The sequence below is a fragment of the Triturus cristatus genome, chromosome 9 (genome assembly GCF_964204655.1).
Source record: "Triturus cristatus chromosome 9, aTriCri1.1, whole genome shotgun sequence".
Classification (NCBI taxonomy): Eukaryota; Metazoa; Chordata; class Amphibia; order Caudata; family Salamandridae; genus Triturus; species Triturus cristatus.
In genome coordinates, this window is record NC_140592.1 from 1,040,665,412 (window position 1) to 1,040,677,998 (window position 12,587).

Consider the following 12,587-nt stretch of genomic DNA (forward strand, 5'->3'; position numbering starts at 1 on the left):
TGGAACTGTCTAAATAGGGAATAGTAATTCAATAACAAATGAAAAGATTAAGTTCTGCTCCTTCGGTGATGTTTAAGAATTTCAGCTATATATGTGTTCCAGTTGCAGCCTTCAGATGTACTACTTGACCATGTTTAAAAAAACATATATTTTTTTGTACTGAAACGTTTTGTCAAATACAGGTGTGCACATAATGCAGTTACAACATACTCAACCATGTTACCTCCTCTGCATGTTCTTTTGAAAAGACGAGCTTTAGCAATGGTGCATGCTGACTGGGATAGCAGGGTTTTACTGCCTATTAGCAAATGTCTGTGTCAGTCAGATTAAAAGGTCATCTCTGTTCAGTGAGGCAGTGGAGAAGGGTTCCTTTCCGTCAGAGACTGATGTGGCGACTATTGTGGTCCTCCCTAAATCCCAGCCGCCCTCGCCTCGGTGTGCGGACTATCGTCCCATTTCACTTATTAATACAGAGCTAAAACTGTATGCCACGATACTCGTTCAGCGCCTCAAACCCCATTTACACACGTTGGTCCATCCAGATCAATGCGGGTTCATGCCATCACGTGGTACCCGACATTGCTTGCGGAGGCTTCACTCCGCTGTGACCCATCGCAACTTAATCACCCCCTACCTCACACTCCTTCTGGTAGATTTTGAGAAAGCCTTTGACTCAGTAGATTGGGGTTTTTTAGATGACGCCCTGGCGGATATGGGTTTTGGACCCCGCTTTCGTGGTTTCGTCCGCGTGCTGTACGCTCGTCCGAGGGCGCGTGTCTTGGTGAACGGGGTTCTATCTGAACCCTTCCAGATCTGCAGGGGTACGAGGCAGGGCTGCCCCTTCCCTCTCCTGCTCTTCCCTCTGGTGATGGAGCCCCTGGCGGTCCTGATACGCTCTAGCGGACAGGTACGGGGCTGAGAGTGGCCCAATACAGAAGCAGACAAAATCGCCCTCTATGCGGACGACGTCCTGATTTACTTGCCTGATCCCGCGAGTTCGGGGGCCCACTGTCTCCGGATTCTCCGGTCTTTTGAACAAGCCTCTGGCCTAATCCAGATAAATCGGTCTTGATCCCCCTCCACATCTCCAGTGAATGCTTCGAGTAGCAGTCCACCATACCGCTACACCGCCAGTCCTTCAATTACTTAGGGATATGGGTGACCTTACTCCCTGAACTCAGCTGGGCTCTCAATGTCACTCCCCTGGTGAAGCGGGCCAAGGCAGACCTGTCGAAATGGCAACTACTGCCCCTGAACCCCATGGGAAGAATCGCACTTTTAAAATGATGATTCTTCCCAGGTTCCTCTACATGCTTTAAAATACTCCCCTTAATTTTCCGAGAGTGTGGTTCCGGGAGCTTGACAGCCTCGCTTCCAAATTCCTCTGGGAGAAGGGCAGGTCCCAATTGGCCCTGGGCGTCTGCCAGATCCCGTCTTTTGATGGGGGGCTAGGAATGACCCATTTATACCTCTATTATCTGGCTACGCATTCGTTTTCGCTGCAGGTTGGGCCTGTCCAACCTCGTATTGATGATGTACAGGGTGCCTGTCCCGTCTCGTCTGCCGGAAGTGACGTGATCCGTGTTCCTGGCTTGGCGGGCCACGATGCGCCACACCAAAAATGGACTTGCACACTGACACAACGCACACCCTTGTGGCAGGGTACCTGGCTCAGGGAAGTCAATGGGCTACAGGGCTTCCGGTCGTGGTACCTAATAGGTATTTCACAGCTGGGTGACGTTTGGGTGGGTGACCACATGCGCTACTTTCGGGACCTTCAGGCTAAGATACTCTCTGCATCACTCGCAGTTTTACAGATATTTACAGCTGCGCCACGCCCTTCAGAGGCACCTCACGACTGGTAAACGTCTCCCGGATCACAGCCCGCCTGAGGCACAAATCCTGCTGGGGGATCTGGGGAGGGGAGGTATCTCCCACATCTACCGGACACTCATTAACAATACCCCCACCTCACTTGATCGGCTGCGGACTCAGTGGGAGGAATGGGTGGGCTCCCTGGAGGAGAAAGACTGGCGCGATGCCTGTATGGCGCCCAGGACAGTCACTGCCTCTGCCAGATTGCGTATGATACAGCTTTACTTCCTATATGCCACCTATTTGACACCAGCACGCCTGCACCGCGCGGGGTTACAACCGACCTCCGCCTGCACGAGGTCTGATCACGAGCCAGCCAACTTTTTCCATATGGTATGGTCGTGCCCACGCTTGGCGCGGTTCTGGGGAGACATGGAAGAGGAACTCACTGAGGTACTGGGGTGGGAGATCCCAAACGACCCGAAGCATGCGGTTTTGGGTATCACGGACGGGTTAGGTGGGTCCAGGAATGAAAAATTATTCTACACTACAGCGATGGTGGTGGCGAAGAGGGACATAGCTTCTGACTGGAAAAGTCCTGACCCTCCCACTGTGGGGAAATGGCGGTCCGGGGTTGACTGGTGCCCCACACAGGAGAAAACAATGTATGCAGCGCATGGCTGCCCCAAGAAGTACCGTAGGGTTTGGGGAAAGTGGTTGGAGGGACTGGCTTAGTTTCGTAGGGGATGCTCCGAAATTGTCCTTTTGAATCTGTATGTAATTCACCTTAGATTGTCCAGATCGATACACGCTTCCTTCTGTTATCATGGCATCTTGATGATTGGCTGGTATTTTGATAAATCAATAAAAATTTGTTTATCAAAAACAAAATGTCATCTCTGGGCAGGTATACACATGGAAAACAAACCTAACTTATAACGCAACTTGTTAGATTGTATATAACAAATGACAGTGTGGGAGCCGAACCCCAATTTTATACACCCCGATTTTTACCTCAAGTAGTTCAGCCCCATGATTTCACGTTAATCTGGTGGCAAGAGATTGCCCTCCTCAACAATAGTCCAATAATCAGCAGAGTAGAATTCAGAATTGAAATTGGGACATCTAAAGGACTGAGTTCTAGATCAAAATTGAGTTTTGAAAGATTTATTACAAAATTATTAATATAAGCCTTACAGAAAATGCATAGTTTGCCATGCAGGCTCAAATGCAGAGCACAAAATCATAATAAAATTCCTATTAAGGCTTTTAAATTTCTCCAGAGTCCAAGTGTAAAACTCATAAAGAGAACTGACAGCATCTTACGGGAGAAGAGAAAGTCTCAAATAAATCAATCTCGGGAGAAAAATCAGCGTCTTCCCCAAACCTTCAAACCTAGGATTTTTATACACATTTTATGCATAAACAATTAGCAAAAGTGCAGATTCAGCTTGGTATGATCATGGTTAGGTCACACAGACAAATCAAAAGCAGGCTCGTTATATTAAAAACACATAACACTAACCCATTTCTTAAAGCAGAAAGAATCTCCTGCTCGCTTCCACAGCACTGCGCTCCGGCAATGTACAATATACTATGAAACATTTCTCAAACAATATGTTCTTCTGCACGCCTACATCGGAACTTCCAATGTAAATCCTTCAAAATGATACATTACTTTCTAATACAATCAGCTTTTACACCATACACACAGACTGCTCTGCAGAAACTGAGAGGATGGAAGACTCGCAGCAGACTGGGAAGGGGAGTGAATAAGAGCAAGATGAACAGAACATCAGAAACCTCATCCATTCTGTTTAAATGGACTCTGCCATAAATGTGGCTTAACAATTTTACATTATTAATCGCACTTCCAACGCACCTAATAAAATTGATTCAAGTGCATTTACATTAATTCATCTGTGAAAAGCATATGCATCATTAAAATCCCAAATTTGCACAATTTATTTGTCACCAAATTTTGCACAGAAAAAGACTAACAATTCCCCCCTCATATTATTTTAAAATAATTATTATAACCACCTTAATCAATTGTATTAATCTGACATTAACAAGCTTAAGCCTTCATCTTCTTAGGCAATCAAACATTCTCATCTATAATCTTTCATTGTTGATCGATCAATTGTAGTCTTTCATTTCCATTTTTCTTTTTCTCTTTCTCGGTTTATTATTGCTCTTAGTTCTATTATTAAGTCTACTAATTACACACTTCAACAATTTTAAAAACAGAAATAGACTAATTGCACAAATCATTATGATTATTATATGTGTTAAAACTGATTGAAAAACATCACCACCAGTATTACTTAACCATTCACCTACTTTACCAAAACTACTTCCTAATTCACTAATTGGGGATCCTACAGTCTCCCATAGTCCTGGTTCCTCCAGTAATCTAATCTTGTGAGTTAAATTAGTTATGTTAGTAATGAAATAATCAATTGATCCACTATGATCTGATATTAAAAAGCACAACATCTCTTAGCATTAGCATTCAGTCTGCACTCCGAGCCAAACAATTTATATGAGATTTTTTCTCTTCTCTTGTCCACTTTCCACTCCTTTCTTGAGCTCCAAAATGGCTCCCCAATCAAAATTGCGCACGTCTGTCCTCAACACAAAATAAGACCAAAAACTAGTCAACTACTCTAGGCCTCAAGATTTCATAACCACCAAGCCAACTTCAGTTTTGCTCCCTTTGAAACCTTCCCTTTTATTTCATACCATAAACCATTTCTCGAACCTCCTGCCTTCAACCTCTAAAGGGTCCTGTAAGGCAAGGCACCCAGAAAGGACACCTGGATTGATGATAAAAGCAAACCAATAACCTATGTAAAATCTCTTAAAGTAATCATCTGCTTCACCAAAACCTGCTGAATCTTCTGCCTGGTCAACCTCACCTTCTTTAATGGCAACACAAGTTTGTGCTTGAATGCATCCACTTTAAAGCCCTAAAACTCCACTAGCCTTTTGTGAACTATCACCAACGGTACCTCATTTATAATGAAACCCAGACTCTCTAATAAGTTCTTCACTAAAGCCAAATGTGCCAAACATATAACTGACTGTGATGTCAGCATGATGTCAACCAAATATATTATTATCCAAACCCTCTCTCTCGCTCAAAAAAATCAACTGCTGGTCTTAGCACCTTTGTGAAGCACCATGGAGCTGAGAGTCCAAAGGGAAGTAAAGAATTGGAACAACAGTGTTCTCCATCTGAATTGTAAAAACCATGGACTCTGCTGATCCATTTGGATCGTGTAATGACCATCCTTCAGATACAATTTCACTAACCAATCGCTCTATATAGCATATCCCACAAATTCTCTTCAAATGGCGTAAATCTATAACTGAACACCATGCTTTGTCTTTTTTTTAACCAGGACAATTGTACTACAAACCCTAGGCATACATCCTCTACTCTCACAATCACACCGCTTCAACATTTGCTTTACTTGCAAACTTACCAACTTCATCAACTTGTTTCTGAACACAAGTTTGCATGAGTCCCTTAACTGCACTAGTTTTATACAAGAAATAATTTTGAAACCCTGCATTGTTTGCTGCATCCATAGATCTATTGAGTCTTCATCATTATTTTGAATATTTGAATCAACCTGCCTCAAAACATCTCAGGAAAAACCAGCACGAGTCTCCATATTTACCTTGGTTTCCATTTAAACTGTGAGACGTCTTCTACCTCCTCTCGACCTTCCTCCTCTTCTCTACCAGGGGAAAAATCCTAAAGATGGTTTAAAACCTCTCCCTATTATTCTTGGCTGATTAAACTTGGACTTTGGTCCTCCACAGTCAGTAGCCAGCACTTGCCCACTGGCCCTTTCAGAAAGTTAATTTCCCCAAAAATATTATCATCTTGTTATGAGCCTTGTCTAAGTCAATAAATATTGGCACATACTTTCCCAAGGACTGAACTAATCCATTCCCAATGAAAAGCCTTTTTGCCTCCTCACTAGCCTCTTTTGAGGGCATATTCTCCAGCTTGGGGTTAATCATCATCAGGATATCCTTCCTCCTTTCTGTGATTTAGCCAGCATTCGTATTTCCTAAGATGAAAACTGCCATTTGGTTCCATCCCTGTAGTAAATCCACATCTATAGGCGCATTTTTATAATGTGTCTCCTCTGCTAAATCCAATATATGTGCCAGTTTTACCTAAATATCCAGTAGCCTTTCCTCCTATTGTTTCAGTGGCCTTTCTAGACCCTTTCATGGCTCTCTTCCCATCATGAACATAAAAGATATTAGCTCTGGATCAAGGTTAGGTGTGACCCACATCTTTTTGTCAATAATTCAGCTGGAAGGACAAAAAATGTGGCGGCCAGAGAAAACCCTCTTGCCAGTCAGACTATGGGTCAGGAGACCGAAGGGAACAACAACTGGAACTGGCGAGCGCATGGAGTCCACAAAGTCCAGTGAGTGAATAACGGTTCAGGAACAATTGTGACGCAACTGGACCCACAATGGTACTCACTTCTGTAGTGAAGAACAGGATTTGACCCATTCCTAAAAATGTGTAAGCCATCTTGAATTGGGAAGGTAAGTAAATAATAAGAAAAACATGCAGACAGAAAATAAACCCATAGACCAACAAGGTATGTTGATAGTTTCTGAATAAAACCTGCTATAATGTGAATCAAGCAGGTACTGTTACCGTGGGAAAAATGTATTGGAACCCTTATATGTGGGAATCCAAGATGTTGGCCAGCGAGGACTCCGCTGCGTCCTTGCTGCCTTGTGGAGTGCCATTGTACCGCCGCGGGACGCTGCATGTGGCCAGAAGGAACTGAAGAGAGCCACACTGTAGCTCCTCAGGAGGCACAGATAAGGATTCCAATCCTTAGAGAGGCATGCAGGTACCCATCCAGAGGAATTCCAACCTTAACATCCTTCACCAGGTCACACACATATCTATCCACCTGCCCTTCTCCACCACTCAACAAACTAAATTCTATATTATCAACCAAGGATTCATAATTTCTTTGATCCAGCTAAGAACACTTTCCTCCTTTGTGCCACATAGGACACCACTCTTTATGAATATGCGATTTTACAACGCATGTGATACATCGCATGCCGTTACAACAAACACGTTGTTACATCGCATACCATTACAAGGCAAGTTGTTACAACGACTTGCTGTAAGGGGGCGCTGGATGTTGGAATAGTATAATTTACTATTCCAACTCCAGTCTGTGCAACAGTAGGGAAGGTGTTGGATTTTAAATCCAACGCTTTCTGCCCCCTACAGCAAGTCGTTGTAACGGTTTGCTATGTAACAACACGGTTATTCCTTCTTTCTTTTTCCTCACAGAGTTTGCAAAGCCTTTTTAATACAAACCCCCTGATTCACAATACCTACCAATGGTGTCTGATCCTCAGCCATGACTTGCTTCTTACAAACTTACATCTAATAATATAATGAATCTTCCAAAAATTTGGAAATTACAATCTCCTTTTTTTCTTATAAGCAAAGACAAGCAGGAAATTCACTCGACTGCTCAGTACATGTGCTTGTGCCACTACGAAGGTAATTGTGTCGTCTTACGTAATGCAAGCCCTCAATAATAACAGATCGAATGAAGCCCAATCCAAAGTAGCCACTAAGCAACACAAGAGGATCAAGTCCTCCCTCGTTACTGTGCAGACCCCAAATGGCAGTCTCTTGTATTCTGAAACTGCTTCTCAAGAAAACAAGCAACGTACACTGTGAGGGCTTGAGAAGCGGCTTTGCTTCAATCCTAACAAACACCTCATTGTATATTGCTGAAGGAGTGTCCTTTCTCCAAATTTAAAAGACAGCTGGTATTTTAAAAAAAAGTGTGCAGTGAGCCTAACCGAAAGTAAGCAAACTCAAGATATACAATGTTTTATGTGATTATAACGTAGGATCAAATAATCATGCAAGATCCTGTATTAAAAAAAGCTATCTCTTTAAGTCAACTAAAGAATCAGCACACTTAACACTAAAAAGCAAAAATAAGCTAGAAGCCTCCCATATTTACTGAAAAGCAGTCAACCCAAAGGTTTATACAACGTTTTTACAAAATTTTAATTTGAAAGTAAGGTGGTCATCTGTCTGGAGTAGTATTTCATAGCGGATGAGACTGTTATTGTAGTTTATATAGACTGCAAGGGACATTATATTATAGAGTCCTTTTCATTGTGATGTGTTTACTTTTAAATCTTTCCTGCATAAGTAGCAATAAAGGAAACTTTTCTGCATAATAGTAGCCTCTGGTCTTGCAATACAATCTAATATTCCTTGCCCTATTAGGACATTATTATTCACATTTTCTAACTTGCTCATCTAGTATAATCCAATTAGAACATCATTCACAGTTTCCATTATGCACGGTTTGCACACCACAGGCAGTATTCAATATGCACAGAGATCTCATTATGGCAATTTATATCCAATAAACACTCGAAGGCTAGTTTCCATTGTGGCCAACTAGGACATCATGACCAGTTTTCAATGTGTGCTTTTAGTACATCTTGGCCAACTTGCATCATGCCTAGATGGCACATAATGGTCAGTTTCTATCATGTCAGTTTAACACAATAATGACAGATATCATCGTACAAGATTCACACATCATGGCCAGTTGCCATTATGCCCAGTTGTAGGGAAGAAAGTCCTTGCCTAGCTAGGAACATTTCTATTCCCTGTAATTTTTCCTCCAGTGCATTTGACAATCTGTAAGTCCACTGTAGGTGACGTTTTTACCACTTTGAAGTCCGCCAAATGGTTCACCAATGAGTTTTTATGTGTTTAAATTACAAATATAGCAGGTAAGTGTAAATGGAGCAGAAATTGGAGAGTCAGATATGCAAATGGAATAATTTTGTAATTCAGTATGAGTAACAATAGCACCTGAGTCCTTGTGATGTACTGGGATCCTACCAGTGGTACTGCCCCGTAACTGCTTATCAAGGCCAATACTGTTGAACACATTACTGCTTTCTACAATTTCAGACTTCCTCCCATAGGGTCATATATCTATAGCTATTGACCCATTCAATTTTGGTATTACCCATTTCCCATTGCCCCTTTATGATGGCTTTCCATCCAAATATCACTACTTTTGTTTTATTTCGTAATTAGTTTGCAATCTGAACAATATTTAGTCTTTTTCAAATCTTTTTGTAACCCAATAGCTATCATCTCCAAGATCACTGTGTCGTCTACTTATAGTATCATGTTTAACGGATATCTGGCAAATTTAGGAGGAAATGTATTGACATTACAAAATCGCATCCCCAAGCCGGCTATATAAGGGTTAAACAATAATAGCGCTAAAACACAACCCTGCTTTATGCCTCGGATTGTGAATATCTTATGAATAGTGAATGTGTTTGGATCAAGCCTTATTGGTACCCACATTCCAGAATAAGGGCTAATAACCACTATCAAAATTGCGGGCGGTATACCCCGGTGTGTTAATTTGGCCCACAGTTTGAAATGATTGATGCAATCAAAGGCTGTTTTAAAATCAGTGAATACTGTTGTGTGGGATGCCCACTGTATCACAATAGATAATGTTAAGAAATATTCCTGTATTTCGCAGCCTTGCTGGAAACGAGTTTGATAGAAGGGTAACAGTTTAGTTTTGAACGCCCAGGTTTCAAGTTTATAAAATAGCACTTGCAAAGTATTTTCCTTCCCCATCCATCGGGCTATGAAGCGACAACTAGCTGAAGAGGATTGTATAACCTTTTTGGATATTGGGGCACGAAGGGATCCTCTACAGCTGTCGAGGACAGCATTTGTTTGTAATCCAAGTTTAAACTGAGGGTTTAACATGTCTGACAGGAGAGACCTGTAGAAATATTATCAAGGTTATTTTCTTTGTTCTTTTATCAGGTTTTCCCAAGTTACACTCTTTGTGTGGGAGCAAAAACTATACCCCAATTTTTTATGTCACTCATACATTTTAGAAACCCCAAATTTTATCTCATGTAGTTCTGCCACTAAAAATAATTGCAAAAAAAGGCACCCTCTCCTACATCAGTTTAGCAGAGCATCAAAATAGCAGCTGGGACCACTCAATAATAGGGTTTTGTTACAAAAATCTCGAAATCAAGCAGTACAGAATAAATGTGATAAAGGCTCAAATGCAGAGTTATACACAGAAGTCAGTCAGTGATATTAACTTTATTTTGGTTCAGTGAACCATAAAAGTGCACAGTACAAGAGACATTATACATACATAAAAAGTTCATAAATACAAATCACATCTGAATACCCATGTACATATGTTAAAAGAACCGGTCATAATACAACAATTGACAAACGCTCCCTCCCGACTAAGATCAAATCCAAAGAGACAAAAACCTCCAAAATAGAAACCTTAAAAAAGTGCTCCTGAAGGGTCCGCTATTTCGCCAGGATTGTCTGTATTCTTTTCTGATGAAGGCAGCTCAACAACTCCCTGACATAGCTAAAAACGGTTATACACTTATAATCTTAAAAAATATAACATTTTGGAACTGTGACCTAAATAGGTTGCGAATCTCGCTTTAATTCAAAACTTCATGGCAATGGCTTCATTGAATCTTTAAACAGTTTGAGACGTCATGACAAAGGGAGATACCCTTCTAAACAAATGATATAAAACAAACTTAATTGAAGACCGTATTCGTATAATGTTAAAGCAGTGGGTTAGATCACCAACATAACTAACAATAGGCAATGCCGGCTTATTAAAACAATTCATCCCTTATCGAATGCTTTAACCTACAAAATATCGTCATTTCAGTGCATAGCACTCTAACAATCTTGCCCATATCGCTTTCTGATGGCAAGAGCCCCCTAATAAAAGTCACAAATGCAATACACATGTCATGAAAGGCCAATAAATACAGATATCTAAAACCTTATTTATAGGTACAGGGACGTTGCTTTCTCAGTAGTGGGAGTATATAAAGAAGTGGTCCCAGGGCATATATGCTTGAAAAGCAATATCAAGAACAACATAAAGGATGAATAAGCAAATTAAGTACTGCTACAGTGTTATTTAATCACACGAAGCAAATTATCATTTTTGGAATTAAACCAGCATTAAGCAGACAGTATAAGACAAAGGGTTGAAGGTGCCCAACTGGGTGAATGGAAGGGGAGGAAGGTGATTAGAGTGAGGTAATAGGGCAAGTGACATATAACGTTTCACAATATCACAATTAAATTGTTGGGCATGTTACTCAATGCCACGCAATCACAGTGAAATACATTCATTTGATACACAATCATTTATACAGCCATGTACATTTAGACAGGCACAGTGCACATTGCACTATTTAGTACCATCAATAGTGCAATGTGCACTGTGTCTGTCTAAATGTACATGGCTGTATAAATGATTGTGTATCAAATGAATGTATTTCACTGTGATTGCGTGGCATTGAGTAACATGCCCAACAATTTAATTGTGATATTGTGAAACGTTATATGTCACTTGCCCTATTACCTCACTCTAATCACCTTCCTCCCCTTCCCGTCACCCAGTTGGGCACCTTCAACCCTTTGTCTTATATTGTCTGCTTAATGCTGGTTTAATTCCAAAAATGATAATTTGCTTCGTGTGATTAAATAACACTGTAGCAGTACTTAATTTGCTTATTCATCCTTTATGTTGTTCTTGATATTGCTTTTCAAGCATATATGCCCTGGGACCACTTCTTTATATACTGCCATACACCCAGGTCCCAGTGATCTTTGGGTATACCCTTTGTTTCAACGGTTCTCAGTAGTGGGAGCAAAAATAGTGCTGTGGTTGTTTTATAAAATTTGCAAAATAATACATAACCAAAGTGCTTTGCTTAGACAAATTGTCACAAGGACATAAGCTGATCTGACCAACCTCCTCGACGTGGAAAAGCTCCCAAAAAGTGCACAGTGCCTAACCAATGCCTTGTAAGATAAAATCTATATTGCGAGTTAGTACTAAAAATTAAGTTAAATTGTAAATGGTTGACCAACGGGCTGACCCCAACTGGGCACAGCATTCCAAGATGCCCCTGTTGCTGCCGGTGACTGCTATTTGCCCTAATACAGAAAGCCATTTTAATAGTGTCTTTGGTGGTCATGTTCTGAGGATATTCAAAGAAGTTGAGTAGACCAATCTCAGAAAACTTACATTTCAAATAATAAAACCAATGAATCTTATCTACAGTAGAGAAGGCAAGACAATCCATGATAAATATTTCTCGAAAAAACTAAATCCTCAGATAGCCAGATCTTTACCTATAACAGGGGAGTATGACCAATGCGATCCTCCATATATTCCAGCCCTAATTACGGGTGGCAGAGGGTTGTAGAAGCACTTTTGGGTACCATCAGGAGTGTTCTGATAAAATTATTCTCTAATATATCCCCACACTCCTGCACCATAAGTGGCGACGGAAAGACATTTTGCTTTATAGAGAATCACTAATTCTTTTACTGGTGTCTGTCGCAGTTTGACTGCAAAACGAAAGATCAGAAGTCGTTCTATATCCTTACTGAGCAGTAAAATCAGAAAAAGGTTGGACAGCATTCCTATTGGAACAGGAAAATATTCCCTAAAAAATCTCAGTCACCTCCAGAATCAAGGGATTTTTATACACAATGCTTGCACACAAACTTAGTTAAAACTGCAGATTCATCATAGTATGATCATAAGTAATAACTCTTTAGCAAATCAGAAGATAACATATCAATACCTTAATGCATAAGCACTATCCCATTT

The 12,587-nt window shown here is 40.9% G+C and overlaps 1 protein-coding gene across 5 annotated transcripts in view; it reads left to right on the forward strand.

Annotated features, from left to right (window-relative positions):
• LOC146799312 (uncharacterized) overlaps nt 1–12,587 on the forward strand; it is a 119,240-nt gene that overhangs the window by 41,836 nt on the left and 64,817 nt on the right. The window lies entirely within an intron of this gene.